This window comes from Tursiops truncatus, chromosome 3, assembly GCF_011762595.2.
Source record: "Tursiops truncatus isolate mTurTru1 chromosome 3, mTurTru1.mat.Y, whole genome shotgun sequence".
NCBI classification, from domain to species: domain Eukaryota; kingdom Metazoa; phylum Chordata; class Mammalia; order Artiodactyla; family Delphinidae; genus Tursiops; species Tursiops truncatus.
In genome coordinates, this window is record NC_047036.1 from 94386869 (window position 1) to 94398513 (window position 11645).

Sequence of the window (11645 nt, forward strand, 5' to 3'; positions counted from 1 at the left end):
GACTGGGGCACGAACCCGCATCCCCTGCATTGGCAGGTGGACTCTCAACCACTGCGCCACCAGGGAAGCCCCACAAGAGCTTTTTAAAAAGACTTTTCTTTTAGAGAAGTTGTAGGTTCACAGCAAAGTTAAGAGGAAGGTACAGAGATTTCCCGTGTAGCCCCTACCCTCACACGTGCATAGCCTCCCCCATTATCAACATCCTCCCATCCTCTTCCCCAAGTGGTACATTTGTTACAATTGATGAACCTACATTGACACATCATTATCACCCAAAGTGCGTAGTTTACATTAGAGTTTATTCTTGGTGGTGTACATTCTATGGATTTGGACAAATATGTAATGACATGTATGCAACATTATGGTATCATACAGAGTGTTTTCACTGCCCTAAAAATTCTCTGTGCTTCACTTAATAATCCTTTCCTGCCCCCCTCAATGATTGATCTTTTTACTGTCTCCACAGTTTTGCCTTTTTCAAAATGTCATATAGTTGAAATCAGTATATAGACTCTTCAGATTACGTTCTTTCACTCAGTATTATGAACTTAAAGTTCTTCCATGCCTTTTCATGGCATGAGCTTTTCAAGCTCATATCTTTTTTTTCTTTCTTTCTTTCTCTCTTTCTTCCTCTCTTCCTCCTTCCTTTCTTCCTCCCTTCTTTCCTTCCTTTCTTCTCTCTCTCTCTCTCTTTCTTTCTTTCTTTTACAGCAAAGCACTTTTTTTTAAAATACAAAATGGGCTGAATAAAAGTGATTTACTGGGACTTCCCAGGTAGTGCAGTGGTTAAGAATCTGCCTGCCAATGTAGGGGTCATCGTTGGATTCCCGGTCCAGGAAGATCCCACGTGCCGCGGAGCAACTAAGCCCATGCGCCACAACTACTGAGGCTGCACTCCAGAGCCCGCGAGCCACAACTACTGAGCCCACATGCCACAACTACTGAAGCCCGTGCACCTATAGCCTGTGCTCTGCAACAAGGGAAGCCAGCGCAATGAGAAGCCCACGCACTGCAACAAACGGTAGCCCCCGCTCGTTACAACTAGAGAAAGCCAGTGTGCACAGCGAAGACCCAACACAGCCAAAAAGTTTTTTTAAATTAAAAAAAAAAAAGTGATTTACTCTTCTCAGCAAATAAAAGTAGTAAATTTCATTTAATTCTAAAAGTATTTCTCATATGTCTGACTCAAGGAAGGAAATAGCCTGTAACGATTTCTAGCTTGGCACAGAGTGACAGTTTGCTTTTGATCCTTATTCTACATAATCCAACTTTTTTTCAAGGCACATGTAAGCTGCTTCCTTTGTTTTTTTTTTTTTACTCGAATTTTCCTTACTTATTCCATAAAAGACAGATAATTTAGTTACGTAAGTATGGGTCTCTGCCACTCAGCTTCTCCTGAGAGGAGAGGCGTGACTACAGTAATACAAATACCAGGAAATGTGTTTTGCCTTCCTCAAACATTAGAAAGTCATCTGTCTCTGCAGACACATCTGCAGCAATGCCTGTGCCATGAATTTAAAATTTCGATGGCACACTTTAAAGGGGAAAAATGACACTGGGGCAGTCAGTATGTTAAATAATAAATAGCCCTAGCCACTTCTCATATGATAGAAAGTCTCTGTATTTAAAAAAATTCTAATATAAAAAAGATTGATTTATGTAGTTCATATACATAAATCGAACATTCAAACAACTTTTTTGTGTGTGTGTGGTACGCGGGCCTCTCACTGTTGTGGCCTCTGCCGTTGCGGAGCACAGGCTCCGGACGCGCAGGCTCAGCGGCCATGGCTCACGGGCCCAGCCACTCCGCAGCATGTGGGATCCTCCCGGACTGGGGCACGAACCCGTGTCCCCTGCATCGGCAGGCGGACTCTCAACCACTGCGCCACCAGGGAAGCCCTCAAACATCTTAAAATTAAATTTTAGGAACAAAACTTTAACATTCAAACAATAGTATAGCTTACAGGGAACACCCAGAAAGTTAATTTGCCTTATCCAAAATACTGATAAAGATGATGAATAAAATGTGTCTCACCAGCATTTCTGTTCTGGCCAACATCTTAGTTAATGACCATGGCTCCATACGTGAGAAGAGATTGCTAAATAAATCTCTTGGGCTAAATAAACAACAGACTTAACCTATAATTCAGAGAAGATAATCAGAGATATATGTGAATAAAATTAAACTGTTTTATAGAGATGAAGGTAAAAGCTTGTGCATGAGAATAAAATTAGCCTCTGGAAGATGAAAATTCGATTTTTCATGTTTTATCCAGGGTGTCTCCTGAGGTCAGTACACCTCCAGCCCTACCTCTCACATTGTTTTTTAAAACAGCTTTATTGACTTACACAATGTTATATGTCAACTATATCTCAAAAAAAGGGAGGGGGGAATTCACATACCATACATGTAAGATGTATAATTCAATAGATTTTAATATATTCAGAGTTGTGCATTCATATAAATGGAATCATACAATAAGTGATCTTTTGTGACTGGCCTCTTAATAATGTCTCCATGGTTCATCCAGGTGTAGCATGTATCAGTGCTTCATTCCTTTTTGTTTGCTAAATAATATTTTATTATATGGGTATACCATGTTTTACTTATCCATTAATCAGTTGATGGGCATTTGAATTGTCCACTCTTTGGCTATTATGAACAATGCTGTTTAACCTGTTGGGCAACTGACAGTCTGTTTTCCAAAGTGGCTGCACAACTCTATAGTCTCACCACCAATGTATCAGAGTTCCAACCTCTCCACATCTTCACCACCATTTGCAATTCTCTCCCTTTTTAATTATAGCCATTCTAGTGGGTGTGAATAGTATCTCTTGCTGGTTTTGATTTGCATTTCCCTGATGACTGATTAATGGTGTTGAACATCTTTTTATATGCTGACAATCTGTTGTAGTAATTTTTGCTTCTTACAAAAACTGCTGACACATCTAGAAGTATTTTCAAAATACAAGGCCTGTTTTTCAGTGCTAAGGCAATTGCTCTGATGCACTTTTCTTGGCTCACTCTGATATGTCATGCTCCATGTTCTGCTGTTTTGCTCAAGGGCTCTACATACAAACAGTTTCACTTGGCTTTGGCTTGCCCATTGTCGAGCCTAAGCTCAACTAAACACATGGAGACTTTGAAAACCTTTCAGAATAATGCTGTGGTTAAGATCTGGCTAAAGCAAGTATTTTTTCTAACTCTTTGAGCTGCGTATTGCCTTGAGTAATCATCATCTGGATTGTATCCTCTTCAGTGGCACTTTAGTTTCTTTTGAATCCTTCCCTTGCCCAGTCCTTCAGGTATTTGTGATCACAATCATTTGGAACTTGCCAAATTGTCTGCAAAATCCTTCTGTGGAGGAGGAGAACTTGTTGCTTTCTCATGAACTGCTTTAGTGTTACTTTTACTGTGGGTAAGCGGGAAGTGGCGATGTCCTCCAGACAGCGAGGTTCGCCCAAGCTCATTTTTTTCTTTTCTTTTTTAAATTTATTTTTGGCTGCGTTGGGTCTTCATTGCTGCACACAGCATTTCTCTAGTTGAGGCGAGTGGGGGCTACTCTTCGTTGTGGTGTACGGGCTTCTCATTGTAGTGGCTTCTCTTGTTGCAGAGCATGGGCTCTAGGCACATGGGCTTTGGTAGTTGCAGCATGTGGGCTCAGTAGTTGTGGCACACGGGCTTAGTTGCTCTGCGACATGTGGGATCTTCCCAGACCAGGGCTCGAACCCATGTCACCTGCATTGACAGGCGGATTCTTAACCACTGCACCACCAGGGAAGTCCCAAGCTCATTTCTTTTTAATGCTGCATGATATTCCATTGTCTGGATGTACCAAGTTTATTTGTCCATTCATCTACTGAAGGACAACTTGGTTCCTTCCAAGTTTTGGCAATTGTGAATAAAGCTGCTATAAACATCCATGTTCAGGCTTCTGTGTGGACATAATATTTCAGCTCCTTTGGGTAAACACCAAGGAGCATGATTTCAGGATAATATGGTAAGAGTATATTTAGTTTTTTAAGAAATTGCCAACTGTTTCCTGAAGTAGCTGTACCATTTTCATTCCCCTCAGCAATGGACGAGAATTCCTGTTGTTCCACATCCTTGCCAGCATTTAATTTTGTCAGTGTTTTGGATTTTGGCCATTCTAATAGGTGTGCAGTATTAAAACAATTCACTTTTAATTTGTATTTCCCTGATGATCTATGATGTGGAGTATATTTTCATATGTTTATTTGCCATCTGTGTATCTTTTCTGTTGAGGTGTCTTTTGAGGACTTAGGTCCCTTTTTTAATCAAGTTGTTTGTTTTCTTATTATTGAGTTTTAAGAATTCTTTGTATATTTTGGATAATAGTCCTTTATCACATGTGTCTTTTGCAAATATTTTCTCCCAATCCATGGCTTGTCTTCTCATTCTCTTGACATTATCTTTCACAGAGCATAAGTTTTTAATTTTAATGAAATTCAACTTACTATTTCTTTCAAGAATCATGCTTTTCGTGTTGTATCTAAAAAGTCATTACCATACCCAAAGTCATCTGAGTTTTCTCCTATATTTTCTTCTAGGAGTTTTAAAGTTTTGTGTTTTAACATTTAGGTCTATGACCCATTTTGAGTTAATTTTTGTGAAGGATATGAATTCTGTGTCTAGCTTTTTTTTTTTTTTTTTTTGCATATGGATGTCCAGTTGTTCCAGAACAATTTGTTGAAAATACTATTATTGCTCCATTTTATTAATATCCCCAGAGTAAGATATAAAACATAAAGTTAATTAATTCTGATAGTATACTACTGATACTACTGATTCTGATAGTATATGATAAAAGACAAGAGCCCAGTGCTTCTGAAGTTTATTTCTTGTGTACATATTATTCTCTGTTATTTTGCCCCCAACCTCTCCACCTCAGTCCTCCCTTTTCTTACTGTTTTGTCATTCTGGCACTGCTACACTAGGATTTCCTATAGAGAAGAAGTAATTATAAATGCAGTAGAAATATTTTACTTTCCACTCTCAATTGGGTTAAGAATACGGCTCAATCCTGAAGTTTACCCATACACTGAGAAGTTGTAATTTATTTAAAAGACTTTCTATATTTAAGCAAATTAATATATACCAATTAATTCATTAATTAAATGAGAACTTAATGTGGCATGACTGTTGTAGGCAATGGAGATAAATTGGTGAACAAGATGGGCAAAGATTTCATGATGCTTCTATGAGTTAATGTTATAAAATCATTAAAGTTGTTACAAAGAGGTGTTCTTTTTGAAAATTTTTATTATTATGGAAATTGTCAAACATACAAAAGCAGGGAGAAACTGCAATGTTCCTATCATTTGGTTCACCAATTATTAACACATGGCCAAACTTGTTTAATGTGTAACTCCCATACTTGAAGACTTTTTGAAAGGCACAGTAAAGATGCTTTGATTTTAGCTTGTATGACCACCTTCTCTGCTTTGGGATTTAAAAAATAAGGACACAGCTCTTAATTCTCCCAACCTTAGCATCATGAGAAAAGCTTTTCATTCTTCTCGGTAGGCCAACCTCTCATGAGAGGCCCAGGAGTATCCAATCCTGCACTGAGAGCCACTAGAAAATTGGATTGGCCTCACTTTCTGCTGCCTTGCCCCTTGCCACATGATGAATCTGGGGAATGAAATTAAGTTTAGTAACCCAACAACTTGGTATGATCCTGGCCCTAGGGCATGACTGTCTCCATGCAGTTCACTCTGGACACAGAACTAGTTTTAAAACACCCATCATAAATTTTATCTATATTTGTGTGTATATATATATATATATAAAATTTACATATATAATATATAATTTATTTATATATGTGTATATATGTATATGTGTGCGTGTATATATATGCACTCCACCCACCACAGTGAGTATGACCATGGTACAAATGTGAAGGGTTTTACTCCCTATGGGCCCTGATTTTGCTTTCCTCATTAGGAATTCAGCGTTTTACCATTTCACTCGCTGCCAGTCGCTGCCCTGAACAGAAGCCTGCCATCTCAGTGGCTACACTGGTGTAGGTCCTGACATGTCCTGCTTCATGCAGGATAGCCACCCTTCCACCACCATGTCCTTCTGCACCTCTGAAGTGGAGGTAATCCCGTCCCTATAACTCCCAGGCCTATATCCATTTTCTTTTCGGTACGTGAGTAACACTTTTTTAAGGGTAAAACTATACTGTTAGTTGAAATAGGTTGAAGAGGAAAAAATTATGCAAAAAATGGCATATATATATATATATATATTTTTTTTTTTTTTCGGTATGTGGGCCTCTCACTGCTGTGGCCTCTCCCGTTGTGGAGCACAGGCTCCGGATGCGCAGGCTCAGCGGCCATGGCTCATGGGCCCAGCCGCTCCGCGGCATGTGGGATCCTCCCGGACCGGGGCACGAATCTGTGTCCCCTGCATCGGCAGGTGGACTCTCAACCACTGCACCACCAGGGAAGCCCAAAAAATGGCATATTTTGATGACAGCTTTTTAAAGGGGAGGAAAAAATAAGAGAAAAGCCTAAAAAAAAATATGCTAGAACACTAGCACAATTTGTCCAAGGATGTTAAGATTTGGGATATTATTTCTAATCATTTCTTTACTAAGTTATGTAATTTTCCACATTTTCTAAAATTAATATAGTTCAACAGTCAGGAAAAAAAATAAGGCAAAACACTAAAAACCTCTCCAAAGTCACAGCATTAAAAACAGTAAACAAGATTAAAATGGTATTAAATCATTTTATGATTTACTGGCCAGAGGCTTGTTCAAGAATATGTTATAACAGACATCTTACTGTGAAACAGTATGGCTCTGAAAAACCAGACATATGATTGTGCATATGTTTTGTTTTGTCTTTCTTCTGATTTTAGAGTTCATACATGTCCACTTTAGGAAATTTACAAAATGCAGGAAAACACTGGAAAAGAATAAACATCACCCTTTGTAAACATACTATGGCAACCATGGAGTGGTGCCTCTCTGACGGTGCAAGGAGTGGAGTGAGAGGACAGCCTCCAGTGGCCACACCTTCAGGGTACTCAGCCTCATCCACCCGAGGCCACGCCCCCAGCCCCCTCTCAGCCAATGGCTGAGCTGAGCAGGGGAGGTGGAGGTACTAGAACCAGGCCATTTCTGCCTGACATAAGACTCCCCAACTGACAAGAGTATTCCTTTACAGTTTTGCCCCACGGCTCCGTTAAAACTCCTCTGCCTTCAGTCATAACACAGTCTAAAGTGATCTGGGCTTTCTAGCCATCTCACAGAACATTACACTGATCCATTACATCAATGACACCATGCTGAAGGAACAGGTTGAGCAAGAAGGGGTGACGAATATGCTAGAGGCCTTGGTAAGACAGCTGTGCTCCACAGCGTGGAAGATAAGCTTTAGGAGACTCAGAAGCCTACTACCTGAGTAAATTTTTTAGAAGTCCAGTAGTCAGGGGTTTGCCAAGACATCCTCTCAGAAGTAAAAGACAAATTTCTGAATCTTGCATTTCCTACTTCAAAGATGGAAGCAAAGTGCTTGGTGAGCCATTTTGGATTCTGAAGGCAACACATTACCCATCTAGAAATACTTCTCTAGCCCATATACAGAGTGATATGGAAGGCTGCCAACTCTGAGTGGTGCCCTGAGTAGGAATGAGCTCTGCAGCGAATCTAGGCTGCAGTGCAAACAGATCTGCTGCTTGGGCCATGTGATTCAGGAGATCCTACGGTGTTGATGATGTCAGGGATGGAAAATGTTGCAGTGTGGCAAGCCCTGGTAAGAGAATCACAACGCAAGTCCTTGGGGTTCTGGAGCAAGGCCATGCCACTTGCAGTGGAGAATTATATGCCTTTTGAGAAATAGCTCCTAGCATGTCACTGGGCCCTGTTAGAGCCGAAATACTTGACCACAGGGCACCAAGTGACTGTTCATTCAGAATTGCCCAATGTCCAATTTGTTAGACTCACCAAGTCATAGAGTGGAACAGGCCCAGCAGCAGTCCACAGTAAAATGGAAATGGAATGTCTGGGATTGAGGCCAAGTAGGACTAGAAGGCATGAGCAAGCAGCGTGGGCAGGTAACCCAGACACCATGTGCCCACCATCTTTACACCAGTGCCCCTCCTTCAGCCCACTCATATGGCCACCTATGCAGGAATCTCATACAACCAGATGAAGAAGGAAGAAAAGCCAAGTTTGGGGGTGAGTTGGCTTGATACGTGAATGCAAGCTGAAAGTGGACAGCAGTTGCATTACAGCCAAATTCAGGGTTGGCCTTGAAAGACAGTGGAGATAAAAGTCTTCCCAATAAGCAGAGCTGGGAGCAGTGCACCTGGTGCACTGCTTTGTGTGGAAGAAAAAGTAGCCCAAGGTGAGAAAATATATAGATTCCTCGGCAGGTGCCAACGGTCCAGCCAACTGAATAGGGGCCTGGAGGAAAATAAAAAAACTGTACTAGAGGCAAGGAGGTCTGGGATAACAGCAATTTGATGGAGTGGGCATGAATTGTGAAGATTTTTGGATCACATGTTAATGTCCATTAGAAACCACTCATGAAAGAAATACTCAACAACCAACTAGACACAAGGACTTGGCCGGTTGACATTAGTTAGCCTTTATCATAGTATGCACATGAGTGGAGTGGCCAAAATGGTAAAGATAAAGGCTACGTAGGAACTCAACAGCATATATGCCCATCACCAAGGCTGATTTGGCTATTGACACCTTGGAAGGCCCAACCTGCCAGCAACAGAGACCAACCTGAATTTCCCAAGTGGCATTAATCTTTGAGGAGACCAACCCATTATTTTATGTAAAGTAAACTATGCTGGGCCCCTTCCATGCTGCAAGAGCCAGTGGTTCATCTTCACAGGGAAACAGAACTATTTGGAGAATGGGTTTGTTTTTCTTGCCCACATAGCCTCAGCCAACACCACTGTGTAAGAACTTACAGAATGCCTGATTCACAGGCATAAAATCCCACACAACACAGCATCCAACCAGGGGATCCATTTCACAACAGAGGAGGTATGGGGGTGGCCCCATGACCATGGGGTCCACTCATTATATCATTTACAGCACCACACAAAGCAGTGGCCTTCCATTGGTGGCCTTCTGAAGGTACAACTGAGGTGCCGTCTTGGAGACAATAATCTGCAGAAACAGGGTGCCTTCCTTTGGGATGCAGTATAGACACTAAATCACAGAACTTTATACAGTGACGTGTCCGTTAGAGGAAACATAAGCAACTGAGACCTAAGGGGTGGAAACAGGAGGGGCCTCACTTAACCATCAAACCCAGTGACCCACTGAGGGACTTTGTGCTTTCTGGGCAACTCTGGGCTTACACAGTTGCAGTCCCAGTATCCAAAGGGGCACACTCTTGCCAGCGGACACAGCAAGGGTCCTATTGAACTATAATACATGCTATGGCTACTGCCAGGGCACTTTGTAAATTTATTTATTTATTTACTTTTGGCTGCGTCGGGTCTTTGTTGCTGCATGCCGTCTTTCTCTAGTTGTGGAGAGCAGGGGCTACTCTTCGTTGCAGTATGTGGGCTTCTCATTGCGGTGGCTTCTCTTGTTGTGGAGCATGGCCTCTAAGCATGCAGGTTTCAGTAGTTGTGGCTCGCAGGCTCAGTAGTTGTGGCTCACGGGCTCTAGCGTGCAGGCTCAGTAGTTGTGGTGCATGGGCTTAGTTGCTCCGTGGCAACTAAGATGTGGGGTCTTCTCGGACCAGGGCTCAAACCCGTGTCTCCTGCATTGGCAGGTAGATTCTTAATCACTACGCCACCAGGGAAGTCCCTTCCAGGACACTTTGGATTCTTTGGACTCATACATCAGCAGGTGAAAAGAGTTACCATCATGGCAGGGATCCGTGGACCCATACATCAGCAGGTGAAAAGAGTTACCATCATGGCAGGGATAATTGACCCTGACCAGCAGCACCATGAGACAAGATTGCTCATCTTATGCTTGCACATGAGAGCAGGGCAGAGTAATGTACAAATCAGATAATCCAACTAGATTCTTCTTGATAGCCCTTGCTCAGCTGAAACAGTGAACAGACATGTGCAGCAACCCCAGACTGAAATGGGTACAAGGGCTCAGTCCCTGCAGGAATGAGAATTTGGGTCACAACACCAGATAAGTCATCAAGACTTTCCCTCAGGAAGAGAGGCCCGCAGTTCCTCAAATATTTGGAGCAAAGGATCTGTGCAGCACAAGGGATAGACTGGAGAAGCCATGGGGGTGCACTACTCAGATCTCCCTTCAAGAGAACCTGCAGCAATGAGTGTAGTTAACTGTCCATGCTGGAGCCTCTGCCCAGGCTGCACCCAGCCAGTGACTGAGCATGGTGAGGGTCCTAGACACAGTCCATTTCTGGCTGATGCAGGACTCATCCTACGGGCAACCTTTACTCCAGGGTTGACTAACTTTCTCAGAGCTGTGCTGCAGTTTCTGAGGCTCTCCCACCCAGTCTTCCTTCCCCCTCTCCTTTCACAGGTGTTGGACCAGCGTCACAGTTGGAAGCCTCTCCCTGCACACTCCAACCCCCTCTCCCTTTAATCCGTCACAGGCATTTTCCTCAATGAGTCTCTTGAATTTCTAATTCCATCTGGCATCTGTTTCCCAGAGGACCTGAACTGACATATCGGTGTACAAGAATAAACATTATCAAGTACTGTAAAGTATTTGCTTTGAGTCATAAAGTATTTATTGATTTGAGACCACACTATACTGAATTAGTGCCCATGTATGAGAGATTCCCAAGGCTACAAGCTGTTCAGTCTAGGGCCCATAAAAGCACCCTAATTCCCTTGACACCATGTGGCTGAGTTATCAGTTTCCCCCTTTGCCTTAGCTCTCTTGCCAGTGCCACATGTTTAATATTTCAGGGTAAATCTTTTCAACTTCTAACGTGGGTTCTCTATTACCACAATATCTGAATTATTTGGCCCAAAGTTTACTGTTGATCTTACATGAAGTAATGCAGAACTGGGGCTAGCGAGCGGCTGTAGTCACAAGCGCGTGATATTTTACATTTATTCCTGGTTCACGATGCAGAAAGACTCTACTTTCACTTTTTAAAAGTTATCAAGTTATTAACTTGGAGCTCAAGACTAGGCTGCAGCTCAGGAATAGAAGTGGAATCTAGAAACAGGTGGGCAAGAGTCAGAGACTCAGATGGGGGTCAGGGGTGGAAGGAGGAATGAAGTGTAGGACGAGGGTGTCTATTGCCCACATTATCTGGTAATATAAAATAAAGCTGAATGTTTAACAGATTTTTTTTTAACTGCAAAGCTTTGCACACATACAAAGTGGAACTGCCACAATTTTTACATGAGACACATTTAACTGTACGTGGGCCAAAGATTTCAATTAATTTGGAAGGTTTATATTAATAATACATTTGTAGGGACTTCCCTGGTGGTGCAGTGGTTAAGAATCTGCTTGCCGGGCTTCCCTGATGGTGCAGTGGTTGCGAGTCCGCCTGCCGATGCAGGGGACACGAGTTCGTGCCCCGGTCCGGGAAGATCCCACATGCCGCGGAGCGGCTGGGCCTGTGCGCCATGGCCACTGAGCCTGCGCGTCCGGAGCCTGTGCTCCGCAATGGGAGAGGCCACAACA

General features: G+C 42.5%; 1 pseudogene; it reads right to left on the minus strand.

Annotated features, from left to right (window-relative positions):
- Window positions 1-3054: 3054 nt before the first annotated feature.
- LOC101332987 (LYR motif-containing protein 2 pseudogene) lies at window positions 3055-3471 on the minus strand (annotated as a pseudogene).
- Between the last annotated feature and the right edge of the window lie 8174 nt (window positions 3472-11645).